Genomic DNA, 24,195 nt, shown 5'->3' on the forward strand with positions numbered 1-24,195 from the left:
CCCTCTATGTCTTCCCTTGGTGGGCCTAGGGAAGGTTCTGGAAAGGAGAGAAGGCTTATCCTGTCTTGGCAGTTTCCCTGAAGCCATCTTCCTTTCCCTCAGGCTGGGGAGCCAGCCCCCTCCTCACCCTTCGGTTTTCCTTTCCCTTCCTGCCTCCTCAGCCCAGTTTTCTCTCACTCCCTTCTCCTGTTTTCCCCTCCTCTGTCTCCCCATCATCTCTCCAGATTAAAGGTCTAAAGATAAAGCCTCCAGACCCAGTGCAGGTGGGGGGTTTGAGGGTTACTTGAGGCCACCTAAGAATTAGAAAGCCTGGAGTCTTCGTCAGAGGCTCCCTCTGGTGACCGAGAAACCACTGCTTACGTTTATTGGCTTACTATGTGCCAGGCCCCGTGCTAAGCACTTTACACTCCTCATGTCTTTTAATCCTTGCAGCTACCCCGTGAGGCAGAGATGATCCCCATTTTATTAAAGGACGCTAAATAACTTCCCCAAGGCCCACCCCGTCCTCAGCCAGCAAGAGCCACAGCTGGGACTTAAATCCAGATCTCTCCAAAGACCATGGGTGCTCTTGAGTCTTTCGTGTATGACCCCAAATGGAGCCTGCAAGAAGGTTTAGGGTCCATGGAAGGATGCACCTGTGCTCAAATCTGGAGAACCAGTTCTAGCTCGGAGAGGAGAAGCAGGGTCCTGCTTCTCAAGCCTGTGCTGCCATCCCCTCAGGGACTGGCCTTCCTACAGGGAAGGACAGGGCTCTGAGCCCGTCTGGTTCCAGGCAGCTGCCCAACTATGGGAGAGATGCAGCATCAGGGGCAAGTGACTGGACAGGACTGAAGGCACTTGGCTTTTTTCCCGAATGTCACTGGCCAACTTAGTTTTTCACTGATAGTCTTGAGTCTCCCATTTAAATAACCTGATCATCTGCAAAGAGTGATAGTTTTATCTCTTCAGAAGGGTGCTTGGGGGCTTGGAGGTCCTCTGTCAGGCTCAGTGATGGGTGGAGGGGAGGGAGGCAGAGGCTGGAACCAGGAAATCTGGGTTTGGGAGCGTACTTGTGCTGGTAAGGAAAAGGAAGGAGCCAGACATGGTGGAGGGCCAGAGCGAGACAGTCTGGAGGGAGGAAAAGAGCCTTTAGGCTGGAGTTGATAGGAACCCTCATCCCAAGTTCAGCCCAGGAGTCTAGACACCCTCCCAGGCAGGGCTGCTAATCTGAGTGTCGTTTCAGAATGTGACTGGCTGCAGTCGGTTTGCTGAGCCTCCTCCCACCCCCACCATGACCGTGACCATGGTCAGGTGAGCAGGTGTCTTAACCAGGAGGGACCTTGATTAATGAGCAGTGGCTTTAAAACTTCTAGCCACGGAGCCCTCTCTACATTCAATACGTGAATCAGCTAATAGGAGAGCGGCTCAGCAGCCTGGACTCAGCCTGTCTTAATAGGTGTCTGTTGAGGTGACTGGACACAGGACTCTCAGATTACCCTGGGGAGCGCTGGTCTTAGATGTTTGTGAACTTCTGAAATGACACGCACAATCTTCAGAGTGTTCCCTGTCCTCAGGTGAGGATTCATAGGCACCCTCTGAGTCTTTGAGTCACAACCCACAAAAGTTGAGAGCTGCTGGCTTCAGGGCTGTTTTATTGAGTGGGAGCCTCATGACTGGAGAAAGGTCACTGGGAGGTAATGGCAGAGGCAGGCTTTGAAGGCAGATCTCTCCCACCTTCCAGCACATTACTGGTTTTGCTATGAGGATGCTCAGGTACTGGGAACCAGTCTCTTCCCTTGTCTGAGCCTCATGTTTTCCAGCTGTAAAATGAGGTGGGACAGGATAAGTCCAAGGTCCCGGCAGCTTTGATCTGCAGTTCTGGAAGCCAGGTCTCCTGCTGCCCAGTTCACATTCTTCGCCCCTTTCCACACTGCCTCCCCAGCTTCACCCACTTCTGGTGAGACCACCTCTTCTCTCTAGCATCTCCCATCTTTAGAGATTCTATACAGAGCCTGGATTCTGGCCCCTTGAGACCCTCCTGTCCAGCCACGTGCCCAAGCACTCGGCCCTTTCTCCCTTTCCATGCCTGTTCACCAAAATGAACCAGGTGCCTGTGAGTCTGGGGACACTCATGGTGGCTGCTCTTCAGGGCCAGGCACCTGAACCAATGCCAAGGGAGGGGCTTGGAGAATGTGTTTGCTGTGGTTCCTGGGACACACCTAGTGCTTACCTGTGTCTTTGCCCCAGCTTCCTGGGTTCATTTCTGCCAGGAATGCCACCCCCCACCTTGCCTTCCCGTCACTGTTGAAATCCTGCCTGCCTTGTCAAAGCTCAGCTCAGATGCCAACCTCTGTCCTCCAAAGCCTTGTGAGCCCTCCTCTCCCTCCCCCACAATGAGATTTGTCTTTCCCTCCTCTGCATTCCCTTAGCAGCTTATCTGTTCCCCCCTGGGGACAAGTTCTGCTTGGTCTTCTGCTTTATCCTGAGACGTGGCTTGCCTCTCTTGCTAGATTGTGAGCACCAGATGTCTTCTGTGTCATTTTGTGTTCCCCAGCACCTAGCATAGAGCTTTGCATAGAACCAATACTTAGTAGAAGGTTATTAAGTTTTATTTGTCGAATCTGCCTCTGGCTCTGGGCTGGGCTGGTTTCTCTGGAGCCCCCGTGGCCCTTTCACTGGCAAGTCACAACTCCTCACACAGCCCCTCCTTTATTTGTAGATTGGAGGAGGCCAAGTAGGGCAGTGGGTAAGAACTTAAATTCCAGTCTTGACTCTACCACTTCTTGGCTGCATGGCCTTGGGCAAATCACTCATCTCTCTGAGCCTCAGTTTCCTCAGTTTAAGACAACAGGGTAGGAATGACAAGTCTATTGGAGACTAGGCAGGATTTACTGAAATGATACATGTAAAATGCTGAGATCTCAGCATTGTAAAGAATAAATGGTCAATAAACAATTATAATTAATTATTTTTCAGTTAATGGTATTATCGTTGTTTCAGCAGACACCTGCTGTGTTCTCATCATGCTAGGGAGCAGGGGTGAGGGACAGAGAAAAATCATTGTAGGAGTTCCTTGATCTGCAAAGTCTTAAGGTCAAGTAGGGCTGGTAAGACTGTACTATGAGGAGTGGTCTGGTGGAGACATGGCTGAGTGAGTTGAAGAGTGAGTGATCAGTGTCAACTCTGTGCTGGAGAAAATATTTGAGCAGGATGGGCAGGAAGCAGGAGGGGGCGAGGCGAGGGGCGGGGGAGGCAGGAAGACAGGTATTTTCCTCTGAGGTAAAGGAGGAGAGCACCCAACCGGAGATGGGAGAGTGGGGTGCATGCTTGGAGAGTTGCAGAAAGGATGCAGGGAAGAGCAGAGTGGAAGCAGAGGCTGCTCGAGAATCTCCACTTAGAAGGGCCTTAGGGTCAACACCCCAGAGGGAGGGGGAGCTTCAAGCTTTGTTTTGCCAAGAAAAATTTAAGGTTGTGGTAGCTCACACTGCCACTACTGAGAAAGACAGAGAGAAGACTGGAAAGGTAGGGCAGAAACAGAAATTGGGGTTTTCTGGCAGAGGAAGTAGGGACCAGTGAGCATGGAGGGCCTTTGTCCCTCTGCCCAGGCTTGAACTGAGAATGGTCCTGGTGAGCTGCAGCTCCGGGCCTCTGCAGGCTTGTCTTGAAGTCTATCCCATCACATATGAAGGCTGCCTGTTTACTGGGCCAACATCTGAACTCTGGTCTGTCTGAAATTAAAACACAGATTGATCTCAGAAATGTCAGAATCTCTAAATATCAGATGAAGTGATCTCTTAATCCACCCCTCACCCATACACTACACTACACAAGTGTGAAGCAGAGGTCCAGAAGGGTGCCCTGCCCAAGAATGCCGAGTGAACTGGCCACAGTGAGTTCAGAGCCAGCCTGGGGCGGGCTGTGGTCCTAGGCTTGTGTGAGGGGCTGGGGGATGAGGGTGAGGAGCGGGCCCAGGGAGGGGTGTAAATGACAAGCAAATGCCAAATTAGGAGCGGTCTGTTGCCAGGGTGTGTGTGTGTGATCCCAGGTGAGTGGGACGTGAGTGGGCTGGAGTTGTCATCATTCCGGGCTTTCCTTCCCGGAAAGGAAAAAGGGCCACATAGGTGGGATCCAGGGGAATATTGGGATGTGGGGGAGTTCAGGGGGTGGCCTGAGAAGAGGAGGCAGTTGCCAAGCAGCAAGAGACATGACTGTATTACAGTGGCACGGAACATCCCAGCCTCTTGGGCCTGGCCATGTACAGCCCGGTACATGATACCATAGTGTTATCTGTCACCCCTTGTTTACGGGGATAATGAGGGCTACAGTGGTCACAGCGAGGAAGAGCAGCCCCAGGGCTGGGGGACTTCAAAGCCTTTTCATGGCATATCCTGGGTGGCTGCCCTCCCTGTCCTTAGCCCAGCTTGGTCTCAGCGAGGACCCAGGACAAGTCAACTTTTGCCTTCACTTCTCTTCCATCAATCTGTGCATCTGTCTGGACCATTTAATTCTAGTTCACCCCAACCCCTTATTCATTAATTACAAATATCTATTGAGCACCTACTGTGTGCCAGGCACTTCCCCTGCCCTTCTGAAACTTAGGCCATCACCCCTTAGCTGTCCCACACTGGTAGGTTGGGACTGGAAGGAGGAGGTAGGGGGCTTCACTAACACCCCCTTTTTGCCCTCACACCAACCACTTCCCCTCTATCTCCCTCCAAGTCCCCTTACTCCTAGATGGGACTTTTGGCTGGAATTGCCTTCTCCTGAAATGGAAACCAATCAGAGTTAATTGTTAAACCTAATAGCTGGAGAGAGTTTCACCCTGCTGGGCTGGTGGGAGGGGGCTGAGAGCTAGTCGTGCTCTGAGGACCCAAGGAGAGGGGTGGAGCCACCCAGGTTCTTCTGGCTGGGTACCTGCCACCTTTTCCCTACTCTGGAATCTGCCTCCAGGGCCTGCTCCTCCCCTCCTCCAGGGGGTGGGGGGTGGACTGCCTCTTGGACCCTTTCCCTTGACTCCAGCTGAGGTGACCCTGAGATGTGAGTACAGGCTCTGGCCCTAGTCCAAGGGCCTTGGGTGAATGTTCTTGGGTGAGATGTGGGGGAGGGCACGGCGCCAAGCCCCAGGGACCCACCCAGAGGGCAGGCAGCCAGAGGACCTTGCTGGCTTTGCCTCCTTTCAGGTAGTGGGGAGAGGGGGGGTAGGAACATACCGCAGCGGCCTAAGGCCTCTGGACAGGACTGCCACCCAGTGCAGTCCATGCCGTTTGCTTCCCTTTTACCCTCTTCACTGGGTGTCCTCTTAGGGGCCATTCTCTGCCACTTAGTCTGGGGGAGGAGGGACTAGTGGCAAAGGCTTACTTATTCCCCTAGAAGGTTGAGCCCCCGACCAGTCACCTGCCAAGCTTTAGGGACAGAGCTTAAACTTCCAAGTCAGATAGGCTGTGGGTCAAAACTGGGTGACCTTGGGGAGGTGGCCCACCTCTCTGAGCCATCTTGGCATCCTCTGAGCAATGGGTCCTCTGACCCACCCCTTTGTCCCCAGCACCGTGAGTATAAAGGCACAAGAGACGGATATTAATATTAGGCATAGTAGGGGGTTGGAATGAGTAGATACCATCCTATTGACATTCAGCTTTACTTTGGGAGGCTGGCTTTGGCTTAGGGCTCTAAGAACTTGACTGTTAGAGCTATGCTGCCCCATACAGTAGCCACTAGCCACATGTGGCTACTGAGCATGTGAAATTTGGCTAGTGCCACCAAGGAATAGAACTTGTAATCTTACTTAATTTTAATTAATTTAAAAATGGAAAGAGTTCTTCATTCAGTTACTGGAAGACTTCTATGTATGTTTGTGAACTTAGCTTTGTGAAAAAACTTTTTCAATGGTAAAGTCTAAGAGGATCTAAATACCTAGTGAAAATTCAGTGTCAGAATTGAGATGTGCTCTCAGTGTAAGGTGTCTGTCCACTGGATTTAGAAGACAGGATGAAAAAAAGAAAAGAATGTAAAATATGTCAGTAATATTTTTGTAGTGATTTCATGTTAAATAAATATGCTATTAAAATCAATTTTCACACATTCCTTTATACTTTTTAAAATGTGGCTACAGGAAAGTTGTAAATTATATATTTGGCCATCATTATATTTTGATTGGATGGTGCTGTTTTAGCCACAGAGTTGAGTTGGACACATTTGAATAATAATACAAGAATATAAAAACTAGTTATTTGGGGAGGTTTGGGGGTGGGGGTGAGGGTGAGGGGTGGCCCAATATTTGGGCCACTCCCCATGACGGAATGTTCCCCTGGCTAATGTTCCCCATAGCCTTGAGGATAAGATTAGGACTTCTGGTATCAAGTGAAGAGCCCGTGTCTAGATGGCCAGGCTACTTACTCGCTCTGTGTGTGACCTTGGACTGGTCACTTGACTTTGCTGAACCTTAGTCTATCATCTGTAAATCTAGACTAATGGTGGGATTTGCCTCACTGATGGAGGGGACTACCTGAGATGTGGTCCAGGTGCAGCCCTTCGCCCAGTGCCTGGCTCATCCGTGCAGTCACAACTGAGCTGTGCTAGTGGTTGTTACTACTGCTGCTGGTTGTGGGGGTCATTGCTACTGCTGTTGCATCCATCAGCTTGGATTCAGTTATTCCATTTGTTCAAATGGAAGATGGGTCAGAGGGAAAAGAGTTCAAAGAGCTTGAGGGTGGGAGTTGGGATGGGGACTCAGGGATGCTTTGTTGAATACCTCAGGAGATTGCTTGCTTTTGGGGGAAGTCCTTGGATCTTCCTGTTCCATAGGTGATCAGGCAAAGATATGTGCCCATTTTACAGATGAAGAAGGTGAGGCCTGTGGAGGAGAAGTGACCTGGCTATATAGCCAGAATCTGAATGCAGGACTTCCCACTCCTATTGTAGTACTGGAGCCAGCGGTAGGAGGCCAGCTTTGGGGGCTGTGAGAGCAGGGCCTGACCAGGGGTCTGGCGCTTGTGAGGAATGCTTATTATTAGTCTTCTATAACTGGAAGGGATCTTGACACCATTCCGTACAATCGTCTTATTCTTGAGTTGAAGAGACAGAGACCTGAGTGTATGCATGTGTGCCTGGGACCTCCCTTGGATCACACAGCAAGTTGGTGGCCAAGCTGGAACTGTTTCTGTTTGTTTAGCTCAGCTGAACTCTCAGCTCAGCCCTGGCAGGACGGGTGGCCTGCTTGTCAGCCCCCTCCCCTCCTGCCCAGTCACCGGAGCAGGCCTCTGAGAAAGAGGCTTTTGTTTCACCAGCTTCTTCTGGTTTCCTCTCAAGGTAGCTTCACCACCGCCCTCACTCCATCTGCCCAGATTCGTCTTTGTCCCTGTTCCAGGTTTCACGGGCCCTGAAATCTGAAGCTTCTCCACACACATCTACCTTCTGGATACCCCTGGGGGAGACCATGGGCTTTTTCATCCAGGAGGCCTGGATTCAGATCCCTCTTCTACCATTTCACTCCCTACGTGGCTTTAGTTAAGTCATTTGTAATTTTTTAGTCTCAACATCTGTCTTTGTCTAAAAACTCAGGAACCCACATGGTGAGCATGTAACCTGGCGGTTAAGAACCTGAGCTTGGGGTCTCACCCCTGCATTGATTGTCTAATGATTGTCAGGGAGTCATTTCATCTTCCTGGATCTGTAAATGGCAGCCACTCCCTCCCGGATTGATGTGATAAGGAACTGTGCTGAATCTTCCACATGCAACATCTAATTTAATTCTCCCTTTCATCTTGGAATCAGACACTTTGACTTCTGTTTTCCCAGTGAGGAAACCAAAGCTCAGAGAGAGAAAGTGACTGATCCCAGGCTATGTTGCTAGAGGGTAGTGGAGCCCGAATTCCAGTCAGGTCTGTGTGACTGCAGAGCCCACTACCCTACACTGCCTCCCGGGTACCTCGCAACCTGGTCTCCCAGGGTGAGCTGCTGGGTGGCTGATGTGACAGCTGGAGTGGCAGTGTCCTGAGGCCCATGCTGGCCGCCGGAGCGAGGCGCGTGGGTGCGCAGCTCCTGCTCCTCCTGCTCCAGCCTCAGCCAGGCTGATCTTCCTGTTTGCTTGATTCTTGGGTTCTATGTGAACTTTGTCCCACATGGAGATTACTGTTCTTAGTGTGTGAATTTAGGGGACCTGAGATTTCTCCCTCTAACAATCCTGCCCGTTGTGTACCAGGCCAGGCCTGCAGTTGATGATTGAAGGGGGCTTAAATACTCTGTGAGTGAATTCGACCACAACAAAATACTAATGCTAAGAAGAACCTTAGTGACCGCTGAGTCCAACCATGTTTGCTTTACAGATGGGGAGACTGAGATAAGGATAGGCCGAGTTGAGAGAACAATGGATGTGTCTTGTCCTGGGTGCTGGGAACCACTGGACTGACATGGAAAAAGAGCCTGAGGGGTGGGCGGGCCTCTGCTCTCCCTCATCCCCCTAGAACTGGCCCATTACCGAGTTCTGCGGACACCACTGCTCAAATAGCTCTGGGGAATCCATGCATCTTCCAGCTCTACTGCAACCACCCCAGTCTGGGCCCTTGTCACCCACCCCCCGCCTCACCCCATTCAGCTACAACAGGCCCCTAACTCATACAACCTGAAGCTACTGTTGCTGGTCTCCAGTCCAGCCTCTACCCTGCCAGTCAATGGTTTCCCATTACTCTTAGAATCAAGGCTAAACTCTTTACTTTGGCCTCCAAGGCCCTTCACGGCCTGGCCCTTGCTGGCCGCTTCAGTTTCATGTTTGTTACTTTCCCTTTGGCTCAGCGTAGTCACCGGGCCTTTCTGTTTAACAGGTTCAGCCACTTCCCTAAAGTTCCTGAGAGTCAAATGCCAGCCTCTCAATTTCCAGCTCCACGCTGGGTCCACGAACTCAGCCTAGAGGCGCTAACACTGTTTCCTCCTTCCAGGTGCCTGACTGACGTCCTTCCCCCGCGGGGAGCTGGTGTGGTCGGAGGAGGGGTGAGTGTTACCAAAGCACAACCTCATTCTGCTTCTTCTGCTCGGTGTGGACAAATTGGTCTTTCAGGCCTTCAGGCAATTTTAATATATTTTACTGCTGGGGAGGCGTGAGGGTTTGTCTGGGTCCCAGATTTCTGGTGGGTTTGAGAAAAGGGCGCAGCGCCAAGGTCTCCTCTGGTTTTGGCTTATTTTGAGGAAGGGGCCGACATGGATGTTCGTTAAGCACCTCTGTGCTAGGTAGCGGGCTTTGCCTGTATTGCTTATCCACGCCTCCATGGCTGAGGACGGGTGGCCTTGGACCTGGAAGCCAGATCTGCTGAGCTGCAGCCCTTGTTTTCTTTTGCTTAACCACTCCGAGGTAGTAGACTAGATTCCAAAGAGGGTGTTTTCATTCTGGTCCTGCCACTGACTCCTACGTGACCTTGGGCAGCCACCTTCCTCTCTGTTGGCCTCCGGGTCATTTATACCTTGTCAGGGCCAGGGGTGGAAGAAGGTGGGGTCAGAGTCAATGAGCTGTTTTCAGACTTTCCTGCAGGGAAATCCCCTTTTTGAATTCTGTTCCCCCCAAAGAATCTCAATGTTCAAAACAGCTTAAGGGGTTGCAGCTGTGGTCAAAGTTGGCCTGGGCTCGGGGGACTCTAATTGGCCAATTCCTCAGCCCTCAGCAGCCCCCAGACAACAGCTCGGAACCCATCCTTGGCTCTGTGCAAGATGCTTTGCAAACCACTGGCCTGGGGCACGTCAAAGCCCCTTCCACCTCCCGAGTTTGGTGACTATGGTGGGGTGAGGGTGTGGGGAGGCAACCAAGCCAATGAAGTTATACCCATTGGGAAATTGTGAAGTTATATGCAGATATCATTGTGGGGTTATTAGTAAGGTACCACTGCCAGGACTGTGCTGTTGTCATTCTAGAACCCTCTGGTTTTTATTTTTGATTAGGTGTGAGGCCCCTCTGTACCCTAGGGGAACTATCATGTGTGTGTGTGTGTGTGTGTGTGTGTGTGTGTGTCTAGGGAACAGGGACTCTGGGTGTTGAGTTGGGACTGAGCCAGGCTGGGGCAGGTAGAATAAATGCCAAACAGAGGTGGGAGTATGTTGTTCCTTGGGGGTAGCAGGGATGGGGTGGCTTTAACTCCAGTTAAAAGGAGTGATTTGGCTCTTTCCTGCCGGCACATGGGCCCCACGGAGATCTCTGAGCAGGAAGCACTGGGAACAAGGAATCCTCTGTCCACAGCCACAGCATAGCCAGGACAGAGGAGGTGAATTAGGAGTTCCCAGGAGGGGGCCTGCCTGTCTTTCCCTGACATTTGGGCAAACGGGTGGGGAGAAGGGGAAGTAAGAGTACATGTGCATGGTTGGGGGAAGGTAGGGGTTGGTTCAGACATATATTCCACAAGTTCCTTGAGCTTCAGGAAGCCTTCCAAGGAGCCAGGCTCAGAGGCAGGCTACTCTGTAGGGATCAGAGCTAAGAAAGGTGAGACTCTGGAGTTTACCGGAGGAGACAGGAAACGTGAGAGAGGATAGATTTTCACAGTCACTGGGCCTGCAAGTCCAGAGCTCTGCGTTCAAGTCCTTACTCTGACACTGACTCGCTCTGTGGCATCAGCCTCATTACTTTCCCTTTCTGGGCCTCAGTTTCCTTTCCTGGAGAATGAGGGTAGACACATCAGCCTTGTTACTTCTTAATGCTCTTGTGAGTGTCAATTAGAATAGGGTATTTCAAATCTTTTGAGACAGCAGAATCCCAATATGTAAGCATTTGCAACAGAATTCCTGTGGTTGAATTGGCAGCAATTTACCCAGAATCTCGTTGCCTTCCTTCCTGCCCTTTATTCTGTGGATGTTTTTGGAGCTGCCTCTGCAGTTTCCCAGGGCTCCAGGAAGCAGGATCTGAAGACCACTGAGTCAGGATGGTTCCCGAGAACATGCTTTGTGGACGGTCCTTTGCAGCCCAGATGACAGGGATGGTGCTGGAATGCACGAGACAGTCATAATGCTGCCTCTGCCCTGCCCACCCATGGCCGGCACAGCCTGTATCTTGGTTAGGACCTGTTTAATTGGGCCTGGCCTTTTCAGAACCAAGTGACAAAAACTCTATTCAAAGTGGCTTAAACCAGAAAAGGTCTTTGATGGATCCTGGAGCAGTTCATGGAATTGAAAGATGAGGAATCAGGTAGACTCTCCATCTCTCTCCTGTCGCAGCTTGTCTCTCCTCTCTGCCTTTGTGAGGAACTGGCTGTCCACTGCCCCAGCTGAGCAACCCAAACAGTAAGAGGGGGAGATTTTTCTTCTAGGATCTGTATGGCAGCCCAAAGGACGGACTCTGGTTGGTTCAACCATTGATGCTGGGGTATAGGGACCTTCCACAGAGTGGGCAGGCCTAAGTCAAGTGCCTCCTGGTGTAGCTAATGGAAGAGTGGGGCTGTCGCTGGAAGAAGGGTCAGTGGAAGGCTCCCGGCCGGACAGAGCCATGAAGGGAACTAGGATGTCAGCGGAGCCTTGGGTTATAGGAGAATGAACAGCTTATAGGCCTACAAGGGCCTGTAACTCCCCACCTCAGTAATAGGAAATACAGATATCAACAATGATAATAACAACAGGTAATGTTTATGGAGTTACTCTCCTTATGCTAGTATGTTCTGTTGTTTTTCATGTATTATTTCATCTAATCCTCATGACAGTCCTTTGGGTAGGTACTAATACTCTGCCCATTTTACAGATGGGAAAATTGAGGCACAGCTAGTGAAGGTCACAAATTGAGTAAGAGGAGAAGCTGAGGTTCAAGCCCAAGGAGTCTGGCTTCAGAGCCCACGTCGTGATCACGACATCTACTGCCCCTGGTCAGCCATGCAAGTGGGTCCTACACCTGCTCTGTGACACAGAGCTCATGACCTGTGAGGCAGCCCCAGGCCCTGGCTGCACTGCTCTGCCATTGGGAAGGATCTCCTCATGTTGCACACAGGTCCACCTCCGTAGAACTCCATCCATCCAGTGCGTGGCTCTGTGGTAGGCGTTTCAGGAGCTGTAAAGAAAGATCATCCGTGAACCTGTCTGAAAGGTCACCACAGCTAATAAGTCACGTTATTGAGCTCTCACTCTGCCAGGCTCTCTGCTGAGCACTTAATATACGTTGGTCTCATTTAGTTGTAACAACTCTATGGAGTAGGTACTATTAGTGTCCCCATTTTCCAGAGGAAACTGAGGCTCAGAGAGGATAAGTGACTCTCCTGTGGTCAGATGGCTAATAGATGGCATAGCTGGTGTTGAGTTCAGATCTGTGCTAGAGACCACTGCAATCACCCATCCCCCAGAGGGGACATAAACAGATGTATGCAGGTGTGGCTGGGACACAGCCAACAGTGCAAATTACCATTGGAGAGGGATAGGAAAAGTGCAACTGATGCTTGCGGAAAGGGGGGCAGCAGTCAAAATGTGCTTCCTGGAGGAGAGCACATTTGATCGAGTCCTTGGAAGGGATGGATCTGGATGTTGGGTTTAGAGAGGGCACTCCAGGAGGAGGGAGCTGCTTGAGAAAAGGCAGGGAAGGGAGAAGCAGGAGTGGTTTAGTTCGACCAGAACTAAGGAGCCAAGGTGGAGAGGGGTGGGCAGCCATCTCTCAGGCTGCACAGAAGGGCCCCCTCCTTCCACACTGTTCTCTTCAGTGATGCGAATAGGTTTGATGGTCTCCAGCTGCACCCGGGTGCCCAGGCCTTCACCATTTCTCCCAGACATAGGGAGGGCAGGCCCCACATGGATGGTGGACAAGGGCACCTGGGCACCAACAGGTATCAGTCCTTCATTGCTCCAGGGTCAGCCCTTCCTCCAGGCGGCACAAGCTCAAGGGACCAGAATAGTTTCTGAGAGCCTCCATGAGTGGTAGGATCCCCCTCTTCTCCACAGGCAGCAGGCTGAAGCATGTACCTCCGACCCCAGAGAGACCCTCTTTCCTTCCCCTTCCCCCTCCACACACGCCTCATCTCATCCGCCTTGTCAGGAGATGGATAATGCCCTCCGAGCTTAGGCTGTGTCCTGAAAGTGCCTTCAGATTTTTCTTCAAACAACTCAGGTGGAACACTGAGGGGAGAGCATGTTAGCCCAGGGAGCCCCCCAGGTCTAAAGGGTGGAAGAATGGCAGTCATGTTTATTGAACTGGACTGGCAGTGTGTCAGAGCTTTATCGCCCCTGTTTTATACAGGAGGAGAATGACACAGGTACCATTGTCACATGAAAGGTGGCTGCATCATTGTCCCTTGGAGGAGGGTTGGAGGTATGGGAGACTCAGCAGGAGAACACCCCCAGCCCCTCCCTGCTGCTCTTGCCCACAGAACCCTCCTAGAGCAGTGGCTCTGAAATGCGGACTCTGGCTACCCTGTCTGCTCCCCCGCCTCTGCCCCTCGTGGAGACAGCCCGTTGCCCCTGGCTGGCTGCCTGCCTGAGAGCTAGAGGGGCTGCTCGGGGGGCCCAGGCTTCACAGATGTCATCAAAATAAGGCCCAGATGGCCAGCATTCCTTCTGTGACCCCTCTTATCTCTGGGATCACTGGATTTCTCTGACCCTTCTTGGGGGGATTCCAGCATTTCTATAGGGAGAAAAGAGGTGGAGAAGAGCAGGGGAGTTCTTTCATTGTGGGTTCTTCATCCTCATGGCTCTTATCATCTGGACTATAACCAAAGTCCCTTATATTTTTCCTACAAAGGGATCTTCTATTCATCATCTCATTAGATTTCCCCCATAATCCTGAGAAGTGAGGCAGGGAGGATATAATTATCCCCATTTTGTGGGTGGGTTAATTGAGGCTCAGAGGAGGTAAGTGACTTCTCCAAGGTCACACAGTTAATGAGGGGCAGAGTGGAGCTAGAGGATAGAAACAGTGTCTGGAATCCTGATCTTCCTTCAGGTCAGTTGCTCAGTGCCAATGGCTAAAAGGGCAGCCTCTGGGACTTCCTTTTTGGTCCAGCCCAGTATGTGGGGGTCGTGTCCCCAGTTCAGATTTTCCCAAGCTTTCTAAGGCCTGCAGAATAAAGCTTCATCACCAGTTCTGAATCTGAGGGTTCCTCAACCCAGCCCCATCCTACTGTTCTTGCCAATCTCGACTAACCTAAGAGGGTGGCCTTTTTCTTGCAACAAGGTGGGCAAGATTAGCCATTTGGTAGGGGAGCCTTCTGTGGGAGGCTGGAGGCATGAGTTTCAGCCTGCTGCCCAGGGACAAGATGGGGAGACTGAGGCACGGTCAACTCAGCACAATCGTTGCATCAGGGCAGCTGGAGAGGCAAGGCTGGGACAGGCTCAGGTCCCTTTCCCAGAAAAATCTACAACTTTGTTTCACTTGGTGTAACACAGTGTCCACTGAGTGTTTACATTTTGCTCCACTTCTGCCCTAGAGAAATTCTTCCTAGGGGCACCCTGGCCTTTCCCAGAAAAGTGGCGTCTGGGCCAAACCAGGGAGGAGCCCTGCATTCCTAAGGGGCATGGGGGCTGCCTCTCAGCGCTTGCTAAGAATAACTGGGATTCTAGAATTCGATAGCAGTGATGGTTGCCCAGCTCTGTGGATATAGTGTTGGCATGTTCTTTACCTGCGTTGGGAGCAGCAGGAAGCAAAGGCACCGAGACTGGCCGGGGGCCTTATGTGGGCTGTGGAAGCCACGTTGGCCTCTAGAGCTCGTTGCTGAGCAAGTTAGTTTCCTCACTTGGTACGCTGGGAACTAGGACTGGGCAGCAGTGGTCAGCGGTCACCGGCCCTGGACGCACAGGGGGCGGGGCAGCTAGCGGCGGAGTGGGGGCAGTTATGAAAGTAGAGAAATAGACACTGCTTTCTCACTGAGACACGCACGTGAAGGAAGGTCCTGGGAAAGGTCTGAATGAATGACCTGGGCAGGTCCCTTTCCCTCTCAGGCCTCAGGTCCGCCCTCCGGATCCACTCTCTACGGTCCTTTGTGTTCCTGCTGTTCTATGATCCGTGAGTTGAGGTACATGGTTGCCAAGTTTTCCTCCTGGCTCAGTTGCCATGCCATTTGTCAAACAGGGACTACAAAATCAGCCGATCCTACCCATCTCAAGGTTACCGCTGCAAGGGTCTGGGAAGTGACCACATCACGTTGGGCCATGTCAGGCTGTGGCAGATGGGGAATGCCTTAGCAAGGTGACACCCTTGCAGGGTAGTAGAATGCGCTGAAAAGAACTTGAGCTCCAGACTCAGATAGACTTGGGTGTAGACCCCTGCTCCAGCACCTACTGTGTGAATTTGAATGAGATACTTCATTTCTCCATGCCTCAGTTTGACCATCTGTAAAATTGACACATTAATAGTTTTTACTGCAGAGGTCACAGAGCCCAAATGAGAGAATGCAGGCAATGCGTGGTGTGCATAGCACTGTGCCTGGGACACTGCTGAGTGCTGAATAACTGGTAGGTGTTACCTTGCTGGTACAGCCTCAGTGATGATGATCAGTGACATCTAGAGATTGGAATTCTCTCGGGGCTAGCTAGGCTGGTGCTGACAATGTTATTGTTATTAATAATTTCTTCTCTTTGTCACTTTACAGTTTACAAAGCATGTTCCCATCCATTACTGTATGTGGCCTTCAGAACACTCCTTACAGGAGGCAGGAAGGTGTCACCATCTCCATTTTACAAATGAGAGTCTTAGGGGAAGAGACTTGCCCATGGTTTCAGCTCAGGTCTTCACGCTTTGGGAGCTCAACTCCTGGCTGAAGGGGCGGCAGGGCTCAGCCTCAGGGTCTGGCAGCACTGACAGGGAAGTGGGGGTGACTGGAACTGACCTTGACCTTTAAACCATATGTTTTGGAGAGTGAGGGAGCAGGTGACTGCGTAAACGACAGAGCGGCTGGCTTGTGACCTTGCCAAGTCACAGAAACACACACACGAGTCTTAAAGTCCATGCATTCAAGGTGATTGGGGGCAACCCGTCTCTTACTTTTGGGTTCGAGATTTCTGAAGCTGCAGGTCAATGGTGCGCCTGCCTGTTCTCCGCAGCCTGCCTGGATCAAGAGCTCCTTCTGTTTCTCTCTTCTGCTTCCGTTTCCCCAACCCACAACCCCAGTGCTTAGGCCTAGAAGTGATTTCTGCCTCCAGTCATTCCTCCAGCAAGTCTTGATATAGTCAACTGGCTTGCACTGAGATCCTGCCACACACCAGGCACTGCCCCCCATGCCGAGACACAGGTGAACGCAGCAGGTACACACGTGATCAGTACTGAAGGCAGAACTTTGTACTGTCTCTGTTAGTTTCCAAGCAGTGGTGACGAAGGTGTCTCTCGGTTCCTCCGTGGGATGCGTGATTTTGAATTTGGAGAAACATCTCTGCTGCAGGCAGTGGCAGGTGCTGGAAACCCTGAGCTGGGGTCAGAACTGGGTGGCACTTCCACCTCTGCTATGGCCTTGCACTATGACCTTGGGCCAGTCCCTGCCTCTCTCAGGGCCGCCTCCTCCCTGTCTACCAAGGGGGTAGATTGATTGAGATATGAGGATAGTCCTGGACATTTGTGTGGCACCTGCCTGGCCCACGTGTCCCAGGCTCACAAGAGCCCAGGCTGATGCCAAGGTCCCATCCTGCCCAGCACTCGGCTTCTGGGACTTGCAGGCCTTGGGAGTGGTTTCTGAACTAGGTTCCGAGTACTCGGGAAAAGTTTGTGGGCTCACCAGCTCCCCTGTAGTCTGGCCTGAGAAGGCCTGGCTTCCCCGGCTGGCACCAGTGCTGACTAAACAGGTTCCAGCAAGGCCACGCCTGATGCAGACGCCAGCCCTGTCCAGCAGGGGCCCTGCACACTAGTGGGTATAACCTCTCATGCCTTCCTTTGGGCAGGAGGTGGTGAGAGATGGGGTGGAGGTGGGTGAGAGCAACACTTCAAGGCTCCCTGAAGCTCTGGAGGTGACCTAGCTCTTCCATAGGAAGGGCAATCACATGTCCTTTGAGAGTCTGAAGACCCAGAGGGCAGGTTTTCCCAAGTCTACACCAAGTGTCACAGAGCTACAGAGCTTCCTAGCAATGCAGATCCCCTGCCCTTTGCCCCCTACATTCACATCCTGCGCTCAGCCATTCCCTGGGTCTTGGTCACTGAGGGGAGGGGAGAGCAAGAGGTAGAGCATATGTGTCCCCGACAAGGCAGAGGGGGAGCAGGAATTCGTCCTGGTGGCTGTGATTGGGAGGGGAGAGTTATTTATGTGTCATTTTTGTCATGTTTCCCTGCCTCTTGCCATGTTTCCCAGATAAGTTCCTGGGTCTCTTGCCCGGGTGGCACTGACAGGTGACATGCTGAGTGTCCAGAGGAGGAGGGGAAGCGGAGGGCAGGCCCTTGTGCGAGATAGGGACGGGAGGCCTGGTGAGTCCTGGCTGTGCCTCATTCTGGGTGATGGAGTTCAGCTGTGAGCAGGCACCCTGGCCCTGGGGCAGTGCCCGTGTGGCCTGGCTGGTAGGCCAAGGAGGAGCCTCTGTGTCCTCCCTGCCCCCCAGCTCTTGGTGTGTGCAGCCTGCCCATGCCCCTGCAGCTCTGGGCTCTGCCACTTGGCCGGGCACTGGCACTGGTTTGGCAGGTTTTGCCACACCCATAAGCAGTGGGAGGGCTGGGAGCTGGAGCAGGGGGGGCTGGAGGAGGCAGTGCTGTTCTGTCCTTGCCTCCCTGCCCACCCCCAAGGCCAGCCTCCCCACTGCCCCCTTCCCATCAAGGGAGGCCGCGTGGGGAGCTGGAAAGCGGAAGTCACCCAGACTCCTAGCTCTGGCTCCATCGCCTACTCAGCGTGTAACTGTGGGCAAGTCCTTCTCCCTTCTTGGATCTCAGCGTCTTCATCTGTGCAACAGGTTTTCAGCTCAGTAAGCCTCAAACAGCCACATGCTATGATTTTAGTTCAAGCTCTGCCATATCCTCTCTATCCTTAGGCAAGTCACAGCACACCGAGGGCTCAGCTTCTGAATGGGCAGGATGAGGGCCACAACTCTTGCTTGCTTCTGAGGATGGGGAGAGGGTCAGCTAACATCCTAGCAAGTCTCCATCAGAAGCTTTTTCTTTGTATAGTCTGGCCCACTCTTATCTGGCTCAAGCAGGAGAGGGTGTACCTGGAGGAGGGGCTGACTCCAGTCCCCCCACCTGCACCCTGAGCTTGTAATTGCCTGAGAACCAGGCTGTCTGAGCTTCTCCATGAAGAGCTGAGGGGAGACCGAGAACCCAGTGGGAAGAAGCCCTTAGCACTCGCTACCTTCTCTTCCTCCTGATTTTCCCATCAACCCAGGGTCTGGTCAGGGGAAGGAAGGAAAGCAGGAAAACTCCAGCACTGCTGCAGCCCTTCTGTGTGACACTTGGGCAAATTGCATCCTCTTGCGGGACCACATCTAACGGTCAAGCATACACAGATCACATATCCTCAGAAAATTCAGATTATGATAATGTCTAAGCCAGAAGAAGGAATAGGAGTTAAAGAGGCCATTCCCAGCCTGGGAAGGGAGTAAAGAGAGGAGGAAAAGGGGGTTAACCTGTACTGAGCAGTGACTTTGCAGACATCACATACATTATTTATATTCCCAAGTCTCCTTTCCGAGTGGCAGCCAGAGTGATCTTTGTAAAACACGAATCAGACCATGTCACTCAGTGTCTTTCCTCTCCTTCTAGAATAAACTCTCAACTCCCTACCGTAGCCTGCAGGGCCCTGAATGATCCGGTCCCTTTTCCAGCCGTGTATCTCCTCATTGGTCATTTATTTCTTCTCTCTGTTTACGTAACAAATGCTTCTTTACCTCAGGACCTTTATATATGCTGTGCCTTCCTGCTTGGAATTCTCTTTCCTTGGCTCTTTGCAGTCTGGGATCCTTCTTATCCTTTACAATTCAACTTAGTTAGACACCTCCCTCTCCAGCTCCACTGCACGGCTCTCTGCCTCTTGATTCCTCCCAATGCTTATCACAATTTGTAACCATTTGTCTTTTTTTTTTTTCAATAGAGGTACTGGAGATTGAACCTAGAATGTGCATGCTAAGCATGTGCTCTACCACTGAGCTATACCCACCCCTCAATTTGTCTTTTATTTTTAATGTCATGTTCACTCCACATTGCATGGCACATAGTAGATACTCAGTAAGTAGTTGTTGGATGAATGAATGAATGAATGAGTTGTAGGGAGATGAGAACACTAGTTAAGTGCCTGGCTCAGGGCATGGCTCTTAGTAGATGCTCAGTAAATGGCAGCTTTTAGTGAGAACCAACATGGCAGGGATGGTAAATACTCACCCATTTCTTGTGGCTAGAGCACGCATGCATGGGGGCAGGGGATGCCCCAGGGAGTTAAAGTTGAAAAGATGGACTGGCACTGGATCCTGGTGGTCCCTTGATGCGAGGCCAGAGAGTTCAGGCTTCCTGAAAGACACTGCCGGGAGTCTTTGCTGGGCCATTACTTGTAACTGTAGAGCTCTAACTTCAGAAGTGTGGGCTCAGACACTTTGTCAACTTGAAAAGATCGCTGTGTGGTTGAGGGGAGTGCAGGGCTGGAGGCAAACTCAGAGAGGAACAGAACAGGCCCTCTCTGGAGGCACTCTGAGGCAGGAATGTTACCAAAGGCCCAGAAGGAAGGGGCGCTGCTGGAACAAGCTGTGTTTTCTGATTCCACGTTGCCACTGCATTGTTCCTGGAGGGCAGAGGTCCCGGCCACCTAAGAGTCAGATGCTTGGATTTCTATCGTGACTCCGCCCCTTATCAGCCATATGACTCCTGCTTCATTCACATCTCTGATTCCGTATCTTCACCTGTAAACAGTCAGAGTTAAGTACCTGCCTCATAGGGTCTTGGTGAAGATAAATGAAGTAGTGCCTGCAAAGGGCTTCACCGAGAGCCTGGTACATACTGAGCACTCAGTAAAGGTGAGCTGTTATCTTCAGCCAACAGTGGGTGTTCCGAAAGGACGCTCCTGGCAGAGGGAACCACAAGTACAAAGAAAAAAGTGCAGAGGCATGAAACAGGAGGGTGTTTTGGAGAGGCGGGAGTTTGACGAGGAAAGAAAAGCCAGGCACAGGCAGGCCTGGGTCCTGCAGCACATGTGTACTGGGCCAGGAGCTGGAACTTTGGAGGGTGATGAGGGCCACTGCCGGCTGTAGGTTGGGAAAGATGTGACCTGATTTCTGGCAGCTGGAGGATGGGTAGGGAGGGCAAGCCTGGAGGCCTGGAGAACTGTGGGCAAGCTGTTGGTGTGGGCCTGGTGGGAGATGATGGCCTAAACCCAGGCATTTGAACGGATCAGAGGGCGGTCAAGGGGGAGAGTGGATGGAGCCTGATGGGTATCGGGCCCTGGGGCAGGGAAAGCAACCGTATCCTGGATGGCTGCCGGTGGCTTGACAGGTGGCTGAGGGGCCATAGAGCTGAAAGCATGGTGAATGCACATGGGTTCAGATGTCAATAGTGTGACTTTTCTGGGAATTGAGAAGCTTCCTGAAAAACCTCTCTTTTTGTTCCGACTCTCGATATGGAAAATCTTTCTAAAATTTCTGAATGATTGACACCTCCCTGAGTGACGACAGCCTTCTCAGGGGATGCTGTGCACACACCTCGTTTCTGCTGGGCTAGAGACTGGGCAAGGGAGTGGGTGCTGGCTTGGCCTGTAGGTGGCCAAAGCTGGAGGTTTTACTTGGAAGCTGTTTTCCAGAATTCATCAGTTTTCTTGTGATTTTCTTCCTTCTTCTCAAAATGTGTACAAAGAGGCAATTCCAGTTAGCAGAATGTTATGTGTTTTCCAAGGCTCCGGAGCAGGGGTGAGGCAACCTTTCAAAAACGGTGTGAGGTGAGCTCCTGCCCGTGCCCTCTCCTCAGTAGCTTTTTGGTGAGTGTGGACTGGGAACTGTTATTCCCAAGAACCGTAGGTCTTAAATTTTACACTTTGCAGATGGAGAAAATGAGTCCCCAAGAGGAAGGGGATGCAACTTGCTCAGGTCCAGTTGTGCATTAACGCCAGAACTGGGCCTGGGCCAGGCGCCTCCCTTCCAGCTCCAGGCTCTCCTGTGGGTCTGCAGCTGGCACATACCCTTAGAGGAGCGTGGGGGTGATGAGCTGAGAAACATCCGCACAGGCCCCGTCCCAGCCCAGAGGCACACACCTGGTGAGAGGGGACCCCCGCAGCTTGAGCAGGAATCAACTATTGTCCTATGCCCCCAACTCAGAGGCCCATCCATACCCTTCCTCCCCATCTGAGATGGGACCAGTGGCTGGAGGCTGAGGGCTAAAACCAGAAAGATTGGGCTGGGTCCCTCCTTGTGAGAAAAGGAGAGGAGAGCTCCTTCTGAATGGGGTGGAATACAGTCAGCATCCCTACTTTAGCCAATTTGCTGTGCTGAGGAGAGGCCTTTGTCTGTGTTGCCAGGGGAACCAAAGTTTCTGCCTCCTTCCTGGGCTGTGATTGGCTCCTGGCGGAGCTCGAGCTTTGGTGAATGGAGGGGCCTCCCTCCTGCCTACGTCTTCCGTGGGGGTGAGAGACTGGAACGAGGCTGGGGTCCCCATGGAAGTACTGTGTGGGATTCTGTGCTCTGCTCCCTCAGCTCTAGGGGTGATGTGTCCCCTTGTTCGTTCTCTCATTCATTTATCTCAGGTGTTGTCTGCTGCAGGCCCTTCATTCTTCCCTGTCTCAGAAAACTAACCTATGAGTCAGAGGATCTGCATTCAAGTCCAGGCACAGCCACAGACTCACTCCTGGCCTTGGGCAGGCCCCTTCCCCTCCCTGGGCCTCAGACTCCCTACCTGAAAGACAAAGGCATTGGGCTAAACTCTCCGGTCCCTCCAGCTGCCACTTCCCTGACCACACAGCCCATTGCCTCTCCTTTGTGACCTCACATCCTCCCATCCAGCCTCTTGTTGAGCTCTGACCATGTTCTTTTTTGCAGGTGTCCCTGAAAGATGCAGGGCAAAATAGGTAGATGCAGCCAGCTCTTAGTTTTGTTTCATTTATTTATTATTTACCCCTAGGAAAGTTGTGTTCTCCAAAGCCTCTCCCAGAAGCCCCAAATCCTGCAGCTCCTCTTGTCTCCTTCAGTCTGCTTGGACGCAGGCTTGGGGCGATATGCCCAGGAGTAGCTAATGATGGATGCCCATCTCTGCTCAGGGCGAGGCTGAGCAGCAGGCAGGCGGGAGTGTGCTTGGGTGGGGGAGGGTGGTTGGAGGAACCCTGGGGCTCAGCAGTCCTGGGTTCCAGGGCTAACTCGGTGCTGGCTCAGTGACCTTGGCAGGGCTGCTCAGCTTCAGATTCTGCATCTGTGACACAGGAATAATGATACCACACTTAGGTATGTTGCACAGGTTGAGCATGATGACAGGCCTGCCATATAGGAGGCACCGACTCCCCTTCCCTGGTCTCTCCCCTACAAAAGGCCGGGAGCTGGGGAAAGTCCCGACTGAGGAAGGCTGGAGGTGGCAGGGCCTGTGGTGCCACGTGGCAGACTGTCGCTGCTGCTCTTTCCAGGCAGCGCCAAAAAGCAGGGAGCAAAGTGTTGCCTTGGGCGGGTGATGTCTGAGTGGGGGAGGCTGTGTGTCAGAGCTAATGTTTGAATAACCCTTTTAAGATCCTCCTGGGACCTCAGATGAGGATTTGCTGAAGATCAGATGAGCTGAAAATGGAGCAGAGTCATAAGGCTGAGCTCCCTGGCAGGAAAGGGGGCAGCCACATTGGTACTGGCCTTGCCGTGGCCTGGCCCCCCTCTTCCCTGCAGGCCGACCGGGAGGGTGGCCCCACATCTGGGCTGTGGGTGAAATAAGGAGCGTCAGTTTCCTCAGAACGAGGGTGCAGTGGGGGGACATCTGGCAGTGACTCATCCCTGCTTCTTGTTGACTCACTAGATGGAGGGTCAGAGGTGGCTTCTTAGGTCATTGGCCTTCAGAGCCGGGTTTAGCTCTTAGCTCTGTGACCCAGCCTCCCTTCTTCTCTGCGCTGGGGAAGCAGCAGTGTGGATTTGACCATTACCTGCTCTGGGTGTGGTGGGAGGCGGGGATGGGGCAGTGAAGTGGGGTGTGAATTGCTGGGGGGCCCTTCCCGGCTCCACCCAGGTTTGCCCGGGGTCTGCGCTGAGGTAGCTGGACAGAGGAAGAGGGGTCCCAGGAGAAGAAAGGCGGCTGGTGGTGTGACTCTGGGCATGCTGTGTGTCTGCTGACACCAAGGAGGCCCAGAACCTAAGGGGCGTGTCTCAAAGAGGCTGAGGAAAGGCCCAAGAAGCAAGTGTCTGTGTGTGTGTGTGTGTGTGTGCACATGTGAACCCATGTGTGTGGGTGTGTAGAATGTGGTCCCTGAAGAAACAGATGGCAGAATTGGTGAGTGGCTGTGGACCAGGAGAGCCTTGTCCTGAGAAAATCCTGACCGGGCTCTTCTGCCAGAGGCCTCCTCTGCTCTGCTGGGGCTGGGCTGGGAGTGGATGGCCATGGTGGGGATGCGTCACTGCCTCTCCTGGGTGCCCAGTTTATGTTGGAAGTGCTGCTCCTGGGGACAGTGGACACTGAGACTCCTCAGCGGGCAGTATGTGGGGTTGATGACTGATTCTTCTTGGTGCCTGGGTTGCTTTGTAAATGCAGCTGGAGGCATAATGCAGCAAGCGTCGAGTCACCAGCGCCTCCCAGGCCACTCTGACCCCAGGGATCCCTGCTTCCTTCTCTTTCCTCGTCTCTGCGACACCACACCCTTCTTTCCAGCTTCCCCACTACCTCTCTGGCTGGCCCCCATTTGCCTGTTCCCCTTCTCTCCTTGAGTGCTCCATGTGTGGGTTCCTCACAGCTCCACTGTGGTTATTGTTGGGTTTTTAAAATAATCCTTTTTTTTTTAAATTATGAAAGTAATAATACAGTACAGAGATTTTGGAAAATAGGAAGAGGAAAAGAAATGACTCCTGAGTATTGTAGAGAGTTTGGCACATGTCCTTCCAACTCCTTTCCTCTGCTCTTTTCTTACACAGCCGTCATCCTCCATAACACATCGTCCTGGGCTTTTCACTCACCATATATGCCGAGCCACCTTCTGGGGAGTTGCAGAGAATTCCGTTAAATACATGATCAACATAGGCCTTTTCCTGTTGATGGACAGTCAGGTTGTTTCCAGTTTTTGGTCTTATAAATGCCACTGCAGTGAACATTACATAAAGTGTTTTTTTCTGTGTGTCAGATGATGTCTCTCAGGGTGGGGTCCCAGCTGAGGAATTCTGGGTCAAAGGCTGTGGATGCCTTCTAGGCGTTCAGTAAATCTTGCCCAACTGCTGTGCCGCTGTAGGGCC

The 24,195-nt window shown here is 52.2% G+C and overlaps 1 protein-coding gene across 14 annotated transcripts in view; it reads left to right on the top strand.

The window, feature by feature from the left end:
- The window catches only part of EPB41L1 (erythrocyte membrane protein band 4.1 like 1), a 122,181-nt gene that overhangs the window by 14,828 nt on the left and 83,158 nt on the right, over positions 1-24,195 (top strand). For all 14 annotated transcript variants that reach the window (XM_072944156.1, XM_072944153.1, XM_072944151.1 and 11 more), the window contains one exon: positions 8,910-8,961. The gene's annotated coding sequence lies outside the window, so the exon portion shown is untranslated. The remainder of the gene's footprint in view (positions 1-8,909; positions 8,962-24,195) is intronic.

Source organism: Vicugna pacos, chromosome 19 (assembly GCF_048564905.1).
Source record: "Vicugna pacos chromosome 19, VicPac4, whole genome shotgun sequence".
NCBI classification, from domain to species: domain Eukaryota; kingdom Metazoa; phylum Chordata; class Mammalia; order Artiodactyla; family Camelidae; genus Vicugna; species Vicugna pacos.